Consider the following 17,291-nt stretch of genomic DNA (forward strand, 5'->3'; position numbering starts at 1 on the left):
TAATTGTTCAGGAGCTTTATCATAATATTTAGAGGTTATAATTAACAAGATGGCCAATTAATCCGGAATACTAATTAGGTAGTAATGAAGTGTCATAGAGTCGGCAATAACTGCTGGCTAAACCAAAACAATGACAGGGCAGTAAAACTGACACTGGCACAAATTAGCCTCCTGATTTAAATAGGTTGGAGGCTAGTTTGTAGTAAATGATACAGGGATCAGAATAATGTCAAGGACATTTTCATCAGTCAACATCCAGTTCAGCTCTTGACATTTCCTCTGCAGCTAATCAATTTTCTCAGCTCCACTGAGATACAGCAGCATTAGGTGATTATATCTTATACAAACATTTCAGAGTTTAGAAAGCAGGAATGACCCAAATGGCTCTGTTGTTCATGAATAATTCCAATGGCAGTATCCTGGTTGAAACTGTTTGCCCAAATCCAAAAAAATGCAAAATGTCACAATGGAATTCTTAAAAAATATCATAACTTATAACTAAGAGTGGAAAATGAATACAATTTTTACTTTGATCATTTGTGAGTGATTACGTTATTTTTAAACAAAAATTTGTATAGCGCTTTACTTAGTCCCTATGGACCCCAAAACACTTTACACTACATTCAGTCATCCACCCATTCACACACTGGTGATGGCAAGCTACATTGTAGCCACAGCTGCCCTGGGGTACACTGACATTCACTGGCGCCACCGAGTCCTCTGACCACCACCACTAGGCAACGGGTGAAGTGTCTTGCCCAAGGACACAACGACTGAGACTGTCTGAGCCACGATCGCCCCTTATAATAATGGTTTCCCCACAGATAAAGCTTTGCAGATTTAATTTAATATCAAATCCATTCATTGTAAGTGGTTGTCATTATTGTAATGGGGGACATGAGGATATAGGGTTTTCTATATTAAACCTGCAGAAATATTGTGCATAGTTAAGTAAAGTAAGTTTTTTGCATCAGAAGTCTAGTTTGAGGAATGAATAATAAATGACAGACAAATTTTTCTCCATTTAAAGGTCAGTTGTGCTGTACACTCTCTGAATATTCTTACTATCCTACTATCTAAAAGGCTGCCACACAGAGAAAAATAAGAGGAGGGAAAACACAAGTACTGTAAATGCAGAACCAATATGTGAATGGGCAACTCAGAGTGTTAGCCCATAAAAAGAAAATAGGACAAAAGAAAAAATCGTCTGCTTCACATTCTTATCTAAATATGGGCACTGAACTGTAAATCATATTATAATATAATTCTCCAGTCTTTTGCATTTCCCCTTTTTTGCTCAATTTTGAGTGTCCAGTTCAACACATACCCTTTTTTCCCTCTCTAATGCTGCAGCAAACACTCTGTGCATCTCCTTTGATAAACAAGGCCACAGCAGCTGCATCATTTCATCTGCCAGGGAAGAGCTTGACTAGTCGACTGTAACCTCACCCAACCCCCACCCCCAACCCAAGCAGTCACCCAACCAACAAATGGGAATTACGGATGCAGAAACAACGATGTAATCTTTTCCTGGCTTTCCTCTCACAAACATTTGTATTGATTGGATAGCATAGCCTACCCATCCACCAAGTTGCAGGGGGCTAAACTCCAGCAACTGCAGAGGAAAATTTTGTCGTCCTATGATACAGTTTTTCTCTATTGCCTCGATGCAGTTCTCACATCAGTAATATCATTTTCACCCTTAATAATGCAATTCGCAAAACCGCTAAGGCATTTCTTACAACACCGACTAGTCTGTGCAAAAGACCTTTTTTACATCTCAAAACACAAAAGAAGCACTTCAGCTCTCTGCCCAACGGCCAAAAACCTTTCACCCCTGTTTTAACAATTAGATGCCAATTTTTTTATATACTTTTATCAAAAACTTGTGATACCAGTGATACAAAGCAGAAATAATTTCTAAAGCTGTGAAGGTTCTTCTGTGTCAATTGTAGTACAATACTTTAAACAGTTTATAGAAATTATACTTCCCAGGTTTACATACGTGCACAATTAACATTTAAAATATTTTTTCTTCAAATTGAAAAGCCACAACCCCGAATATGTGTTGTGTTTAAAAATGTTCTCTTTTGCCTAGAAATAACAATTTGTTGTGTTTAATCCTTATCCCATGGACTGTAGGCCAATTTACAGTATATGTAAATCTCCCTCTTAAGTATGTGTATGTTCCTCCTGCTCTGGTCCTCTACCAGAGGCCTGGGAGTTTGGAACCCAATGTCCCACAGGACCTTAGCCCTGTTGTTCTCAACAACCTTATGTGTTGTCTCGCTTGAAGGGTTGAAGACTTTCAGTCCACACAGGGCCCAGATGTTCCTGTACACTATCCCGGCGACTTGGTTGTGTCTCTCAGTGTACATTGTCCGAGCTTGCACCTTACATCCTGCTACTATGTTGCAAATACTCTCCAGGGCAACTTTGCACAGTCTGAAACTTGGGTCCTGTCTGCTTTGTAGACACACATTAATCCTCATCTTCCCTCTTTCTTTGCCTTGTGCCTTGTTTGTTTGTCTCACAGTTTATTTCAATCATTCCAGTTTTTATAACTGCCAGTTTCTTCAAAATAAAGCAGGATTATTTCTGCTTTTCTATTTCTGCCTTATTATTCCTTTTTAAGTTTGGAAGTTGTCAGAATGTTGGAGATGTCGAGGTACAACCATAGTGATTTTTGGTAATATTTATAGACAGAGTTTTTAGGCACAGCCAAGGTCTGGAGGGGGAAAGGTTTGGAAAGGTCTATGCTTTTTGCAAATGATGTTGTGCTTTTGGCTTCATCTGCTTGCACTAGGTCAGTTGTCAGTGGAGTGTAAAGTGGCTGGATGATACTTAACATCTTCAAGTTTGAGACCAAGGAAAAAAGGTGGAATGCCCACTCCCTGTCAGGAATGAGTTGCTGCACCAAGTGGAGGAGTACCTCGGGGTCTTGTTCATGAGAGTGGGTGAGTGAAGCGGGAGATTGACAGACAGATTGGTGCAGCATCTGCTCTAATGTTAACACTGTACCAGTCTGCTGTGGTGAAGAGAGAGCTGATCCCAGAGCTGTCAGTGTATGGGTTGAGCTACATTCTGACCCTCGCGTAAGCTCTGGGTGCTGAAAGAATGAGATTGGGGATAAAAGCAGAAATGAGCTTCCACTGAAGCATGTCTGCTGTCCCTTACAGATAGGGTGAGGAGCTTAGTGAGTTGGGAGGGACGCAGAGTAGAGCCACTGTCTCCACATCCAAAGGAGGTGGTGTTGTCATCTGACCAGAATGCCTCCTGGGCACCTGCTAGGTCAGGTGCAGTGGGCATGTCCTAGCAGGAGGAAGTTAGTAGGACACAGGGCAGACCCAGGACATTCTGGAAAGATTAGGCTTCTGGACTGGCTGGCTGTGTGTTTATTTCAGTTATTTTATACTGGGGTCAAAATCAACCTCAGTGGTTTAATTATGTAAATACAAAATAAAAATATTTACCTGAATTGATTACTCATGGAGGGTAATCGACTAGAGGTTCCTAGTTGATGTATGTAAAATTTGTTGGTAGGGTGACAATTAAAGTAAAGAACTATTTTGGTAGACTCTGCAGCTGTAACTCTATTATTGTCAGTTTAGCTTCTATAACCTTTTTCTGTTTAGGCATTTTGCTGATAAATTCCTACAGATGCTTCCACTGGCATTACTTCAAGTGTCATTTACACTTTTCAGCTTTTAATCCATTTATATTTGAAAAAGAAACTCAATGATACAAATCTGGCTGTATTCAATAACACAAATGCAGAGAAATAAAACAGCTTCGGAGAGTTTCAGAATTCAAGGCATGACATATGACTTTTGAATAATTATAATGGGAATGTTACCTTTAGAGCAGTTACAAGCACAACTGGAAATTTTAAAAAAAAGTTCTTAATATTCTCACCCAGAATCTGACACAATAACAGTGGTGTGGCTTTCGTGTCAAAATGCACAAAGAGTTGGGGTACAAAAGTTTTTATTTTGAGTTTTTTGCTTGTTTGTTTTCTCAGCTCTTCATTCAAGCCATTATAACTACAAAGCTTAAGAAAATCACACTGTCAAAAACCTAATAAGCAGTGTTTGACCCATCTAATAATGGTGAAGATTTGTCTTTTCATAAACAGTACAGTAATGTTATCTTGAGAGCATGGCAAGAACCCAAAGACGTTTTGATGATTCTCTTTGATCAAACAAAATATTCCATATTTGACAGCGAAATGAAGTTAGTTTTTTTAAATAAGGGATGCTGGTGTGCTAATAGGCTACATGTGTGACTTAACCTTGCGGCTGTATTTGGAGTTTGGCTGCTATTCCTGTGTAGCATTTATTAGAAAGCTCGAGAGAGAAGGTGGTGAAAGAAAGGGAAAAAAGAGAGTTGCATTTATCATACAAATTAGCTGCTAGTACTTTAGTCTAAATCAGCATCCTGCCATAGGAAATTGAGAATGGCAGGAGATGGAAAGTGCAATGTCCACTCCTCCCACCAAGCCACAGCATCTGTCTCTGAACAGCTCACTGCCAGTTCACCAAACGTGAGACATGTGTGAGGCCTTATCTGCTTCCTGCTTCCCTCTGATGGCCTGCCAAAACTCAGGGCTAAGGGGACAGCAAAGCAACCATGCATAACATTTCTCCCTCACCCTGGCCTCTTTCTTCACCATAGCTACTGGCTGACTACTGATATGAGCAACAATTTCCTGACTGGATGTTGACTCGTACACAAAAACATTCTGTGCAGCCCCAAAAGGTGCAGACCTACATTAATCGTGCCCTTAGGCATGTATAGGATAGGTGTGCACATGTACATTCAAACATATATAATATTTCATTTCAAACATAGATATATAGTCCAAATTCCAATTCTTTAACAATTTGTTTAAATAGATTAGACATTATTTCCAAAGAATTTGAACTTCACTAATCAACAGTCAGATCAAATTGCCCAGGAGTGGTTGACCAACAAAGATCATACCAAGAGTAAGTCTGGGAGGTCAGAAAGAAGGCCATAGCCAAGGTTTAGAAATTAGTGACACCAGATAAAAGCGCTTTGAGTGCTCAGTTAGAGCACCAAAGAGCTAAATAAGTCCATTTACCATATGTTTTTCAGTTGCTGCGTCACTAGAATACTTTGAGGAGCCACTAAATCCAGATTACATCACTTCTGTATAGGAACCAGAGTCAGGGGACAATGGGGATGCCTAGCCCATCACTGGGGAAAGGCTGTTGAGGTAGTTAAACTACTCCTTGATGGTTACTTTAGAGTTACAAGTTACATTACAATCCATACCAGAAATGCTGAAAATTGTAAAAACCATCCAATCAGAGGCACTCTAGTATGGGCCATATCTTTGATAAGACTCCAAAAGAATTCTACAAAGTAAAAGCAAATATTCTCTATCTTTCTCTTTCACGCCCCTTTTTTCTTCTATCGCAGCACTGTCACTATCATTGCCTTAATTTCCAACACAGGTCACAAATGTGTCTGTGTTTCAAGGTGCTGAAGGTGTGTTTAGATTGGGTTTTTGAGTGTTTAACTGCTAAAAGGAAGATACAGGGCTTGTCCAAACCCACCAGCGGCTCTTTAAACTGGCAAGGAGTCTTTTATATAGCGTCTGTTCATAGCTTCGGTGTCTCAACAGTGTAAGAAATCACAGCGGTATAAGTCATGTGGGATGTGTCTAAGAATATTTCAGTGAATAGTGAACTGTCAGGGGAATCTGATATATTCCAGGATGCCCCAGTGCCAAAATGTTACAGTTCACTGGAAGTTCAGCTGCCCAGACTATCCCCACACTGCACAGTAAAAACCAGTGAGCACCACAGTAATCTCCATTCCTAGACTGAATGTTTTAAACTGTATGTTTTATATGTTTATGTTTTGATCATCTTTAATTGTCTGCAAGTGTTAGCCACAGTTGACCAGTGTAGTGGTATTTATTTCACTTTTTGCTGTGTTGGTATGGCTGGAGTGGTTCCCAGTATCAACAGATAAGTGGCCTCTCTATTAACCTAGCACCAGCTATTGTCAGATTCTCCCCTCCCACGCTGCACGATTTTGTTAAGTATTTTACTTCTTTTCTTTCCCTCTCTCTCATTGGAAACAAGCTCTTAGGCCTGATTAGGTGGTATCCTAGTGGTGGTTTTCCTTCACAGATCCTTGTATCGTAGAGTGTACTGAGTGTGAGGTATTATTGGCATGTTGTGTGGAGTATAGAGTTAGGGTTCATCCTACGTAGTCAATAATTAGCTTTGCTCAAATTTGCTGGTAAAATTTTACAAATTTTTGGACTAATGCTTCTGACCATATTTTTTTTAACCTGTCCACATTCTACAAGCATTTAAACTCCATCTAGGTGGCTTCATTGAAACAAAAAACTACCCTCCATGCTCCTCCCTCATCGGTATCAAAAGGCACATTATCGCAAAAATAGCAAGACCACAAAACTAACAGGAGCATTAACAGGAACAACAGCCAGAACTGTCAAGACTGTGATAGCTGTGAGGTTTTTTTTGTTTTTCAGCCTGAAGGGCATATTGCAGCAAGTTGAGTCACTACAGCCAGTGTGTCTGCTTGTCCCTGTTGTTGACGTAAAAATCACTACCATGTGCATCCTTCGAATCATGTTGCAGGTCATTGACTCTTCTATGTCCCAGTTGGCGAGATTCTCTCAAACGGCAGTGTTTCCTCGTGAAGGAATGCTCGCAGTCAATGAAGTACAACAAACACAAATAGTTGCCGGTGTGTTGAAAACATATAAGTCCAGTGTGGAAAAAACACCAAGTGGACAAGGTGACACACAGTTGGCCTATTTTCTATTGGACAAGCAGGTGTTTGGCTTTGGCATTCACTAGAGCCGTTCCCCAGGAACCATACTAATCTTATTACAAGGACAAGGTGCATAACTGAGAACATTAAGTTATAATGCTATTTACATGGCTTAAGAAATATTTAAAAATGGTATACAGTGATTAATAGCAACACTTACTTGGGTTTATAATGGCTAATAATACTAATTCATTGCTGAGGAGAATAATGTATACATGCCCATACAGCACAGCTGCCGAGCAATGAATAATGTTTCTAGTGAATATATGTTTTGTTAGAATGCAGTTGTAAGAAAATTATTATTATTATTATTATTATTATTATTATAGAGGAGAAGAAGAAGAAAAAGAATGAAAAGATGAGAACATGCCTTCATGGCAACAGCACTCCCCAATGGCAGTGGCCTCCCCACAACATGCTTTCAAACTCAAGCATCTGCAAAGATCCCATTGCTCACTGAAGCACTAAGGGTACCTACACGTGCAGGTTCACTCTATGAACCTCTGCCATGTTTCTTATGATTCAGCTTTATTACAGCAGCTTTCTGCATGTGAGAAGAAGACCAGATTTATAAATGTGGACTTCATAACAAACTTTAGATAAAACACCCAAGGCAATCTGTTATCCCAATCTAAGCCAGCAAGAGCTTACACTGCTTTCAAAATAACCACTCAATTTATTTATGTGCTGAATAGAGATACGCAGTGACTGTGTGTACACAACTGTGTATTCACAGACACATCTATTTGAGAATAAATATACTGACACAGAAACTGTCTAGCTATGGAACCCACATGGATAAATTCCCAAATCAAAACCAATCAGTTCTTTGCTAGTAGATGTATCAGCTTTCAGTTTTTTACATTGACGTGCTGTAGATTTGCTGTATCTGGAATTGGTCTGTGTGTGAATTTAGTTGCTAACAGCAGCCTGTGGTTCTGCAACTACATTTATTTGGCTGACTGTACCATTTTTATAGATCTCACCTGGGAAACAGAAAGCTTATTTCACACTATAATGCAGGCTCTTGTTTCCAAAGCCTTATCGTCGCCTTTTAAGGTTTTACTCCTGATTGAATTCTACAGTTACACCGAGGGAATGATGTGGTACCTTGCCTGTAAAATTAACTTACCACTCTGTCAACTTTTCACTTTTCTTTGAGGAGCATTTCCAGCTCCCCTTAATAACAAAGGCGTGCTCTATCTTAAATGAAGCATTAATGGATAATCGGTATTCATGGGCCCACGTTGTAGTGAATCTTTGTCATGTTTATGCCGTTTAAAGACAATAAGCAGTGAGTCTAAGGATGTATGCGGCTCTTAGGGTGCACCAGACTGCAATACTAATCAGTTATAAAAATGAGCAGCCCTCATCCAGGCAAACAGCTATGCTTCGTATTAACTCAACCAAATGCACAATCTGATGAGACACTGGACTTCATTTACGTGAGAAATCTGAGGCTGAATATTATTTTTGTTGCAGTTTTTTTCTATTATTATTATTATTCCCTGTGAATAACTTGCTTTTCTTTAGTATGCATTTTTTTTTATATTTGTTTATAGGACAAGGACTTTTTTATGTTTATATTTTATATCATTTAGATTAGAATAATATTATATTACTAATGACCAGTTTCAGTATTGTGCTTTGTATTTCCAAAGGTTAATCCCTTTGGTGAAGTTTCTGTATTCAAAGGGATGCCTGAAAAAGGAAAAGCCTAACTGAGTCTTTTGGACTAAAGTGACCTGTCTTTGTTTTGATACTTTTTGTTTTGACTCTGAGATCAGCCTCACGGACAGCCCAATATCTTGTTGATAGGATTGAGAAATTCTAAGTTTCCTTGTCTAGAAAATAAACAAAGAATATATAAACCTGGTCTCATTATAATTTCCTAAACATTCTGAACCCATGTTTTAGTTATCTGTAACTACAGCTGAATACCACCAGTTTATACGTTTACATATGTTATCCAAATGTGGACTGTTAAATATCCATAATTTACACTTAATCCTCAAATAGTCAGTGAGGTCCATTTAGTTCTGATTCCACATCTCAGGAGGCCACACTAGAAATTATTCATTTGATTTTGCTCCTTATGTGTCACTCAAAATTAAATGAGCAGGCGGTGCTAAAGTCCCAGAAGGTTGATACTGTCAAGGTAGCTTTAAGCTCTGATTGCAGGCAAGCTGTTATTACCAGAAGGTATCTGAAGCGTTGCGTGTAGTTATATAAACATCTCTTGTGTGAAGCTGATGAGATCTCTGTGGCATCCATCCACTGCAGTAAACTGTCTGGCAACATCATTTCTCTACACATTACCACAGAAGGAGTTTTGGCAGACAAAGCTCTTTCACTTGTGGTTTTTATTCAGATAGATCCTACCAATAAAAAAATGAACCAAAAAAAAAAAAAACCCAAAAAACCCAAACCCCCCCCCCCAAAACAAAGAAATCAACAAATCATCGGAAATAAAACTTACCTATTGTCTGGGCTATAAGATTAATGCACTTATATCATAATAAATACTAACTTAGGTATCAGCAGATGGGGTTGCAATCTTTCTCTGACACAGTTTGATTCCAAAAAGTGCACTTTAGCAAAATGTAGGGCTCAGTGACTCAGCCGACACGGTTGCAGTGGAGATGGTCACAGTACGTGTGTAGCTGTTAGAGGTTATAATAACAGCTCTAACAGGATTACTCTTCTTACTTTCCTATGGGGAGCTGACCCTGACCATGACGACCATCTTTGATGCAACTGCCAAAGCAGTAAAAGCAAAAGTGGGACTACTTGTACCCTAAGAGTGAAAAAACACACGCTTTGCCCAATGTGCCAAAATGTTGACTGCACTTTGCGGTAGGTTTGCTGACACATAATCATATATTCCATTATTTTTAACCTATTACTTCTTTTAATGTCTAAAATTTCCACACAGATGCGAGTCCTCTGTCAGCAGTGGCCATTCTCAGGCTTTCCAGCTTTTTCTCAGCAGTGTTTCTGTGTAGGTCATCTTCAAGCCAGGTTTTTAAAAATTCATAGTGTACACTATGAGGTGTCCTGGACACATTTATGACTAATCTTGTTTAGTGGAAGGGATCATCTCAGATGTTTTTGGGGGTTGGTCTGTGAAAATTACCTATATTTTCATTTTTAAAACATATATTTCTATAGAAATCATATGAATTTGCTTAACTGATCCATTATGTTTGGATAAAAAAAGTGATGTTTCTTGCAGTGTGTTAAGGGTCAGTCATTTAATATTTGTATGGTCATCTTTATTAGACTTTAAAATAGAGATACACAGATACACAAAAACTTGGCCTTGTGCTACATGCAAGGAATTTCAGTACTTTACAAAAGGAAAGGACTGGAGCTCATCTTTCAGGGTATCAAGGTCTGCTCTGCTCCATTGTACGCTACCCTCCTGAATCATATTATGATGCTAATGATGCAAATCGGTAAAGGGTTGTTGAATGAAACCGGAAATTTCCCAAAAAGCTGTCCTTTTGTGAGGAGGCTTGTGCTAGCATTCCAAGGCTACTGTTTCTGTTTCTCAAGGACAACTTCCAAACTGTTGTCAGCTCGAGCTCCTGTTTTAATGAGATCAACTGCTTACCTCAGCAGTCACCATGGTGATACAGTAAAAAGGAAAGGTTATATGAGAGCTCCTATATGGCTTCAGTTAAACCAGTGAACCGGGCCTGGAATATCACACTCAAAAGGCCTTATCGTCCTCTCCTCTTTTTAATACACCTTTTCTTTTTTCTATGCTAATCACCAGAAATAAATCACAGCCAACCTCCCTTTCACCTGCAGTCACTTATGGTCAAAATGTGTGAAATGCAGGATAATGTGAAAGACAAGAGTTGTTGGCAGGAAAATAAATTTGTCAAAACGGATTTGTGTTTTTCATTGGATGGCAGCAGATGCTAGATCTATCCATTCTCACTGTGGGATGGTTTGAGGTGAAGGACCTTCTTCTAGGCACAAGTGCTGACATGGAGAAAACAGTAAAACATGGAGACATGGCTGTTCTCCATTTAAAAATTGATTTTCCTTAACAACACTGAATAGTAGATGCTCATAACTAGCCATATAATTAATATGTCCCAATATGATCTAAAAGACACAATTAAACACAGCTAGAAAGTTAATAGTTAGCCTGGAGGAATTCGGGGCAATCTGAACATTTCATAGATTTCGTATTAAAATAATAAACTTACAACACCACTTTAATCTTGTGAGACAACATTGGATTCTAGGTAATAAAAACAACTATTATAAATTATAAATTATGTTGCAGTTCTATGTAAGTTAGCAAGTAAATCTCATGTAAAGATTGTTCTAGTGAAACAGCTAAAATGAATAATAAATAAATTACTTTCTAGCTGCAGCTTGCCAGGTGAGAATTGCCGTCTCTATATTCAATTTAATTTGTTAAAAATTAAAAGACAACTCTAAATTGCAAAACAACAACCAACAAACAAACAAACAAACAAGAAAACCCACAAAAACATTGCTAATTATCTAACAGCCAAACCTAGGCATACAATAACACAGGTTATTCTACTATTAATTATTTTTACAGTTCCTCTTGGGTTGGCTAACAAGCTGACAAAAAAAAACATGTTCGTAGAAAAAAACCTTGATGAGTTATCATCTAAATCCGTTATGCCTAACTAGCAGGTCAATTTAAAAATAATTGTGGCTATTTACTGTTAAATATGTTCAAACACAACATGCAAGAAACTCAGCGTCCATTCTTTCAGATAGAGTCAATCAACAACACATACTTTTATCCCATCTTATTTTTTTCTATCTTCAGTTTTCCTTTTTTTTCATCCTTAAAGACCACTCCCAAATATTCTTTGAGGAGCCATTTGTGCAGCGTTCGGTAATCAAAATTCTGTATTGTGATGTAGCATTTTGATGCTGCTGGTTGCTGTCTTGTCCAACACTGGGGCTAACTTCCTGTTGCAGCTAACTGGAAGTTAGATTCCAAACCTGCAGAAGCAATACAAAGCTAGCAGATTGTCAGGAATTCAAATCTCCTCATGTGAACTATAGAGAGATTTATCTGGTGCTGATAGGTTTATTAAATGTTGTATGAACTGTTTTGACAAATGTAACTGGCCTTTATTTATATATAAAAATACTACAACTGTAGTGTGTGGATAAAGCAACTCAGAAAGTCATGTGCCTCCTCTCCCAGTAGTTGTGGTGCTAAACAAGACTGTTTATGCCACGGCTGGCCCTGTGCAGACAAATTACATTTTTTGTGACACAGTAAAAGATAAAAAGGAAAAGGGGTCATTTGCTTGCACAATAAATTGACCCTTCAGTGCGAAGAGCATCTCTGGGCCAGGCTGAAACAGATTCTCTACCTCTTCAATAGAATTTCGACCCAAATACTCACTTGTGCTTTGTCTCTATTAAGAGAAAAAAAGATTTATGAGAGAAAAATTGAGTCTGTGTGCACACTACCATTTCTGCTGACCATTTTCAATGTCCCACATGAGAGCTGAGAATGAAACGGAGCACTTTATCTCCAACATCTGCAATGCTGTAAAGTCTGCATTTAAAGGGACTGAAAACAAAGAGCTTGCAATATGAGCGCTTGGTCATACACATAAGCATGCTCATGGCTGTGCTGCTTTCCCCTCTCTGACTCTGGGGAGACTTTAACATGTTTCTGCTGTGTTTATATTTAGGACACTCATTTAACTGGCACTGGGTGTTTAGAATTAAAAGACAGTGGGAAAAAAAGGCAGTATGATATAGGGGGTATTTTTTATAGGTGGTAGGCTTCCTTCTATTAGAGGATAAAGTGCTTTCTATTAAAGGATATGCCATCCAAGTAGTAATAAACACTATATACACTCACCGTTTACTTCATTAGGCACATTTTATTAGTTCAGGGTTTGGATCCCATTTTCCCCTTTAGAACTAGCCTTCATAGACTGTACATGCTTCTGTTCCAGCTGAATTTGTAAATTTCATTACTTACGGCAAATTCAACAGTCTCTAGTAGTTTCATTTTAATGAAGAGAGACAGAATATCAACCAAAAATCCAGAAAAAAGCAAATTACATTAAATGTATAAACTGATTTGATTGATCCCCAAACAAAAAAGGAGAAACCCATGTTGGCATGCACAGCAAAGATGCTACTAGTAGTGGTCACCAGGTTGCACACATCTTAGGAGGGGTTTTGGCCGACTCCTCTTTACACAAACTCTCTGAACCATTTAGGTTTCTTGGCTGCAGTAATGGCAACACAAAGCTTCAGCTCCCTCCACAGATTTTCTGAGGACAGAGCTTTGCAGACTGGCTAGGCCACTTCACTGTACTTCTTTTTCAGCCACCCCTTTGTGGTCTTGGCTGTATGTTTTGTTCACTGTCAAGCTGAAAGATCTTCAGCATTTTGGCGGAAGGAAGGAAGTTCTCATCCAAGAGTTTACTAAAATGAGGGGTCAATGGAATGGGCCATTTACCGTAATGTCGTCCTGTACCCAAGCAGAAAAAGTATGTGAATCGTGAATTTTGTCTTTTATTTTCACAAGTAAAACAAAAATAAATATGAATAAAATGTCATTTAATTCTGGTTTTCACCAGTTTTATATTTATGTCTAGGTAGCAGTTTCCTGTCTATAGCAGTCATGTCCTTAATACAGCATCACTGTAGCTTTTCCAAAGTTCCTTCTCTAACCCAGGATAATGTGTTCCACACTCCCCTTTTTTGGTATTCTCACACTTCTTCTCTTTCTTCATTTTTTCAGTAGCCTTTAGCTTTATCAGTGTAATGTCCATCAGGGAGCAGGCCAAGACCCAGAACTTCCTGCTTCTCAAGCAACAACACTACGATACTGCCAACAGGGCTATCAATGTTTCTTTCCCAAACAGTGTGCAACAACCCAATGCCACTGAGTGACCCAGCAGAAAACAGCAACATCCAACAAATAGGATACCCTTGTTGGCACAGGGACAGCTTAGGGTCCATTAGGTCTTAGGTGTTTTCCTGGTCGCTAGTGTTAGAAGTTTGACGGTTCTTAAAACAAAACCAAGTTGAAAACTAGTCACCAGTGATAACACCCATGACAACATAATGCTGAAACAAGAAACTCATAGATATGCAGAACTGACTGACCTGACTCGATGTCTAATCTCTGTCCAGGTGCTGCTTCCCCCAGGTGATGAGTGATCTTCTGACTCATCAAGTTCACTATTTCCCAAGGGAAAAATACAAAATCCTCTTGTCTAACAGACATCAACTCACATACATTGCCTTTAACAAGTGACGCTCAGTGTGTAGCAGGTATTTTTGTCTTCTGACTGACATTTTAAATGTAATACTAGTGGCAGTTTGACCTTTTGAGCCCTCTTCACCTAAGAGAGAATGACAGGTTGGAACAGGACTGAAAATGTCACTCCTGTCACTCCTGGGCTCTGGCCACTCACTGTGCCTTGAACACTAATTTGAACATACTGAAGGATGATGTACAGTATCAAAAGCAGAAACAAGAACCATCTGCATTCAGTGTTATGGGCTTAAACAGGATTAGTCATTAAAATTCAAAACCTAAAGCTTAGAAAGATAAAAGTAACACTGAAAAATGGCTGTTAAGATATTTCAGACTTTGCCTTGAGTTGAATCAAAGGATATTTAAAACTTCCTGACTTTCAACTAAAGTCAATGCCAAGGCAAAAAGATAAGTGTGGTATATATGACCAAAAGGCCTAGAATTGTCTTACAACCATTCCTGGTATCAAAAGTATTTTTCTTCTTAACCAGGTAAAATTAAGGGTAATGTTCAGTGGACGAGGGCAAAGTTTAAAAGCAATGAAAAAAAAAACCTGTTTGGGGTATGGCAAAGATGGTCATAGGAGCTTTTTCTTTCCTTTGGGTAGCTTCATCTTTCCTGGCCTATAAACTAAAGAAAGAAAAACCTTTTTTGTTGAGAAGCTGATTAAATCTTTAAAAGTGCCGATAGAAACATAACACACACATTTTCAGCTAAGAATATTCCCCTGCGGAGTGTCTTGCAGAGTTTGTTGCCACAGGCGAACTTCCTGAAACTTCATCGATAGACAGGATATGATTGCTGCAGAGCAAAGAGGAATCAAGTACAGGTGCATACTGCAGGTTCAACGCTTTCTCCACATGCATAAGACCTCTGTGTGTTTGACTGCAGGGAAAGTCAATGAAAGGCACCACCATTCTCCTCCACCATACGTCTGCATGACTAATTAAGTAAGTCAAGAAGGCTGGGGCACAACTGACGGTAAAAGATTAAGAAAGAAGACAAAAAGCCTCCTCTTCTGAGGGAGAAACCGTACTCTTGTTCAGTCTACCCACATTACCTTGCACTGTTATCCGATATAAAGAGACACACAATAGTGGTCAGTGTTGATGTGGTAACATACAGAGAAAGAGAGAAAGGACGGCAGTCTGTGAGAGAAGGGTGGGGTGAAGAGGCTGTCATTGAGCTAGTGAAGTGATTGTGCCCCAAACAATGCTGATTAAAAACTGATGAATCAAGTACCATCATCAGCCACACAAAGAGGGCGTCCATATTACATTCATTGATAATGAATAACATTAGGAGATGGTGTCAAGTTTATGTTATCCAAAAGTAAGAGCCTGAGTACTGAGTCTATCACTATGTGCACTGTTTTTTTCATTTTTCTTCTGTCTGTGCAATATTGTCAGAATTATATTTTTCCTCAGAGTGATGATGAAAACCTAGTTACTTCTAGCCTGACCCACCTTACATGGGTCTTCTAAAAGCTAACTGAAAAGCCACCACAAACCAAAAGCGTGCAGCAAGAGTAATAACAGGGACTGGAAAAAGATATCACTTTCTCCTATATTAGAAAGTATTTACTATCTTCCTGTCAAATTCAACATTGCTGTCCTACGAGGAGTTTGCATGTTTTCCGAGTGCCTGCAGGGGTTCTCTGCCTGTGCTCAGACTTTCCCCCATAGTCCATAGTAGACAATAGACTACTGACCTGTCCAGGGTTTACCTTGTCTCTCTCTCAGTCATAGCTGTGATAGGCTCCAGGCTGACATTGAATTGAAAATCAGAAGAAAATGGATGGATGATGGTTCAGGACTGCAGCAAGCATTAATCAACATGAAGGCTGGAAGGCCACATTTGAGCCTCCGTTTGGGAAAAAAATGTACTAAAAGTATATTTTCCTGTCAGATGCAAAATCTGTGTTGTGTAAGTTGTTGCATTAGAATTGACTTTAGTTTCCCGAAGCAATAAAAAGAGAGTTGGGCAATACAGTGAAACGACAGTTAGTACTGTTGATTCACAGCAAGAAGGTCCTTGGTTCAAATACAAGAAAAATTGAGAAGAAAACAAAAGATGTGACATACACAAAAGTTATGGGAGTTATGGGGGAATACAGGATCATTTTCTGGGAATTAGGGCACATTTTCTAGTTCAGAACTCTTGGTGTAAGTTTCAAATCCATCTCTGAGACAGCAAATAGATCACGTTAGGAGAAAGTGATGACATTTACTTTCTTGCTGCACATCATAAGAAAGCTTTGTTCAATCTTAAATGAAAAGTAGATATAAATATCACACTAAGTAAAAGTAAATTGAGTAGTCTTGAGGTTAAAAGTAAAGATAGTAATAAGATAGCAATCTATCCAAAAATATTGTAAGAATAAATGTATTTCTTGGACCCAAGCTGTCAACTCATTTATGATCCACCAACACAAGCAATACAAACACACACATAAAGTAACTTGATCAAATAACACACAGTGTACTTGGATTCCTGGAGTCCTGCAGTGTTCCTTCTTTGTACTCGTACAAAATGATCAAAGCTTTGTTCAAACATCACGTCACAAAGGATAATTAGCAGTGAAAACAACAACTGCATTCTTTCCCAAACATAAATGACTATGATGAATATGTTCATACAAAAAAAATGATATAAACACTACAAAATCATGACACCTTCTGCGCTGTACAAAAAGAATAAAGTATGATCTCTTTGCCTACCGAATGTATGTCTCGCTCAGATCCAACCAGTTTGATACTGCCCTGTGACTCTACATAGAGTATACAGCATGGCTAATGTATCTCCATACAGTGTGTTTGTTTGATTTTGCTTGTGTGTGGCACAACATTTTGTCCAGCTCATCAACATGCCTTCTTTGTCTCCATATTTGTTGTACAATTCTGAAAAACAATTAACTAACTAGAAGATATAAGATTTTAAGCTAAAGCCACATTTACTTCCATCTGAGATATTTATGTGTTCTTTAATCCTGAATATGAATACTTTATTCTAGGCATGTGTGTATACAAGAAAATGGGACAACATAGATGATGTATGCATGTACAGTAGATATGTATATGTGTATGTATATATGTTAGGGCTGCACGATTTTGCATAAAATGAGAATCACGATTTCTTGGCTTAGAATTGAGAT

The 17,291-nt window shown here is 38.6% G+C and overlaps 1 long non-coding RNA gene across 1 annotated transcript in view; it reads right to left on the reverse strand.

The window, feature by feature from the left end:
* The window catches only part of LOC146583666 (uncharacterized), a 58,944-nt gene extending 44,834 nt beyond the window's left edge, over positions 1 to 14,110 (reverse strand). The window contains exon 1 of the long non-coding RNA XR_014893174.1: positions 13,984 to 14,110. This is a non-coding gene — a long non-coding RNA (uncharacterized LOC146583666). The remainder of the gene's footprint in view (positions 1 to 13,983) is intronic.
* Between the last annotated feature and the right edge of the window lie 3,181 nt (positions 14,111 to 17,291).

Source organism: Mchenga conophoros, linkage group LG1 (assembly GCF_057382185.1).
Source record: "Mchenga conophoros isolate Kocher_MC1m ecotype Shallow Benthic linkage group LG1, M_conophoros_male_GT1.1, whole genome shotgun sequence".
Taxonomy (NCBI): domain Eukaryota; kingdom Metazoa; phylum Chordata; class Actinopteri; order Cichliformes; family Cichlidae; genus Mchenga; species Mchenga conophoros.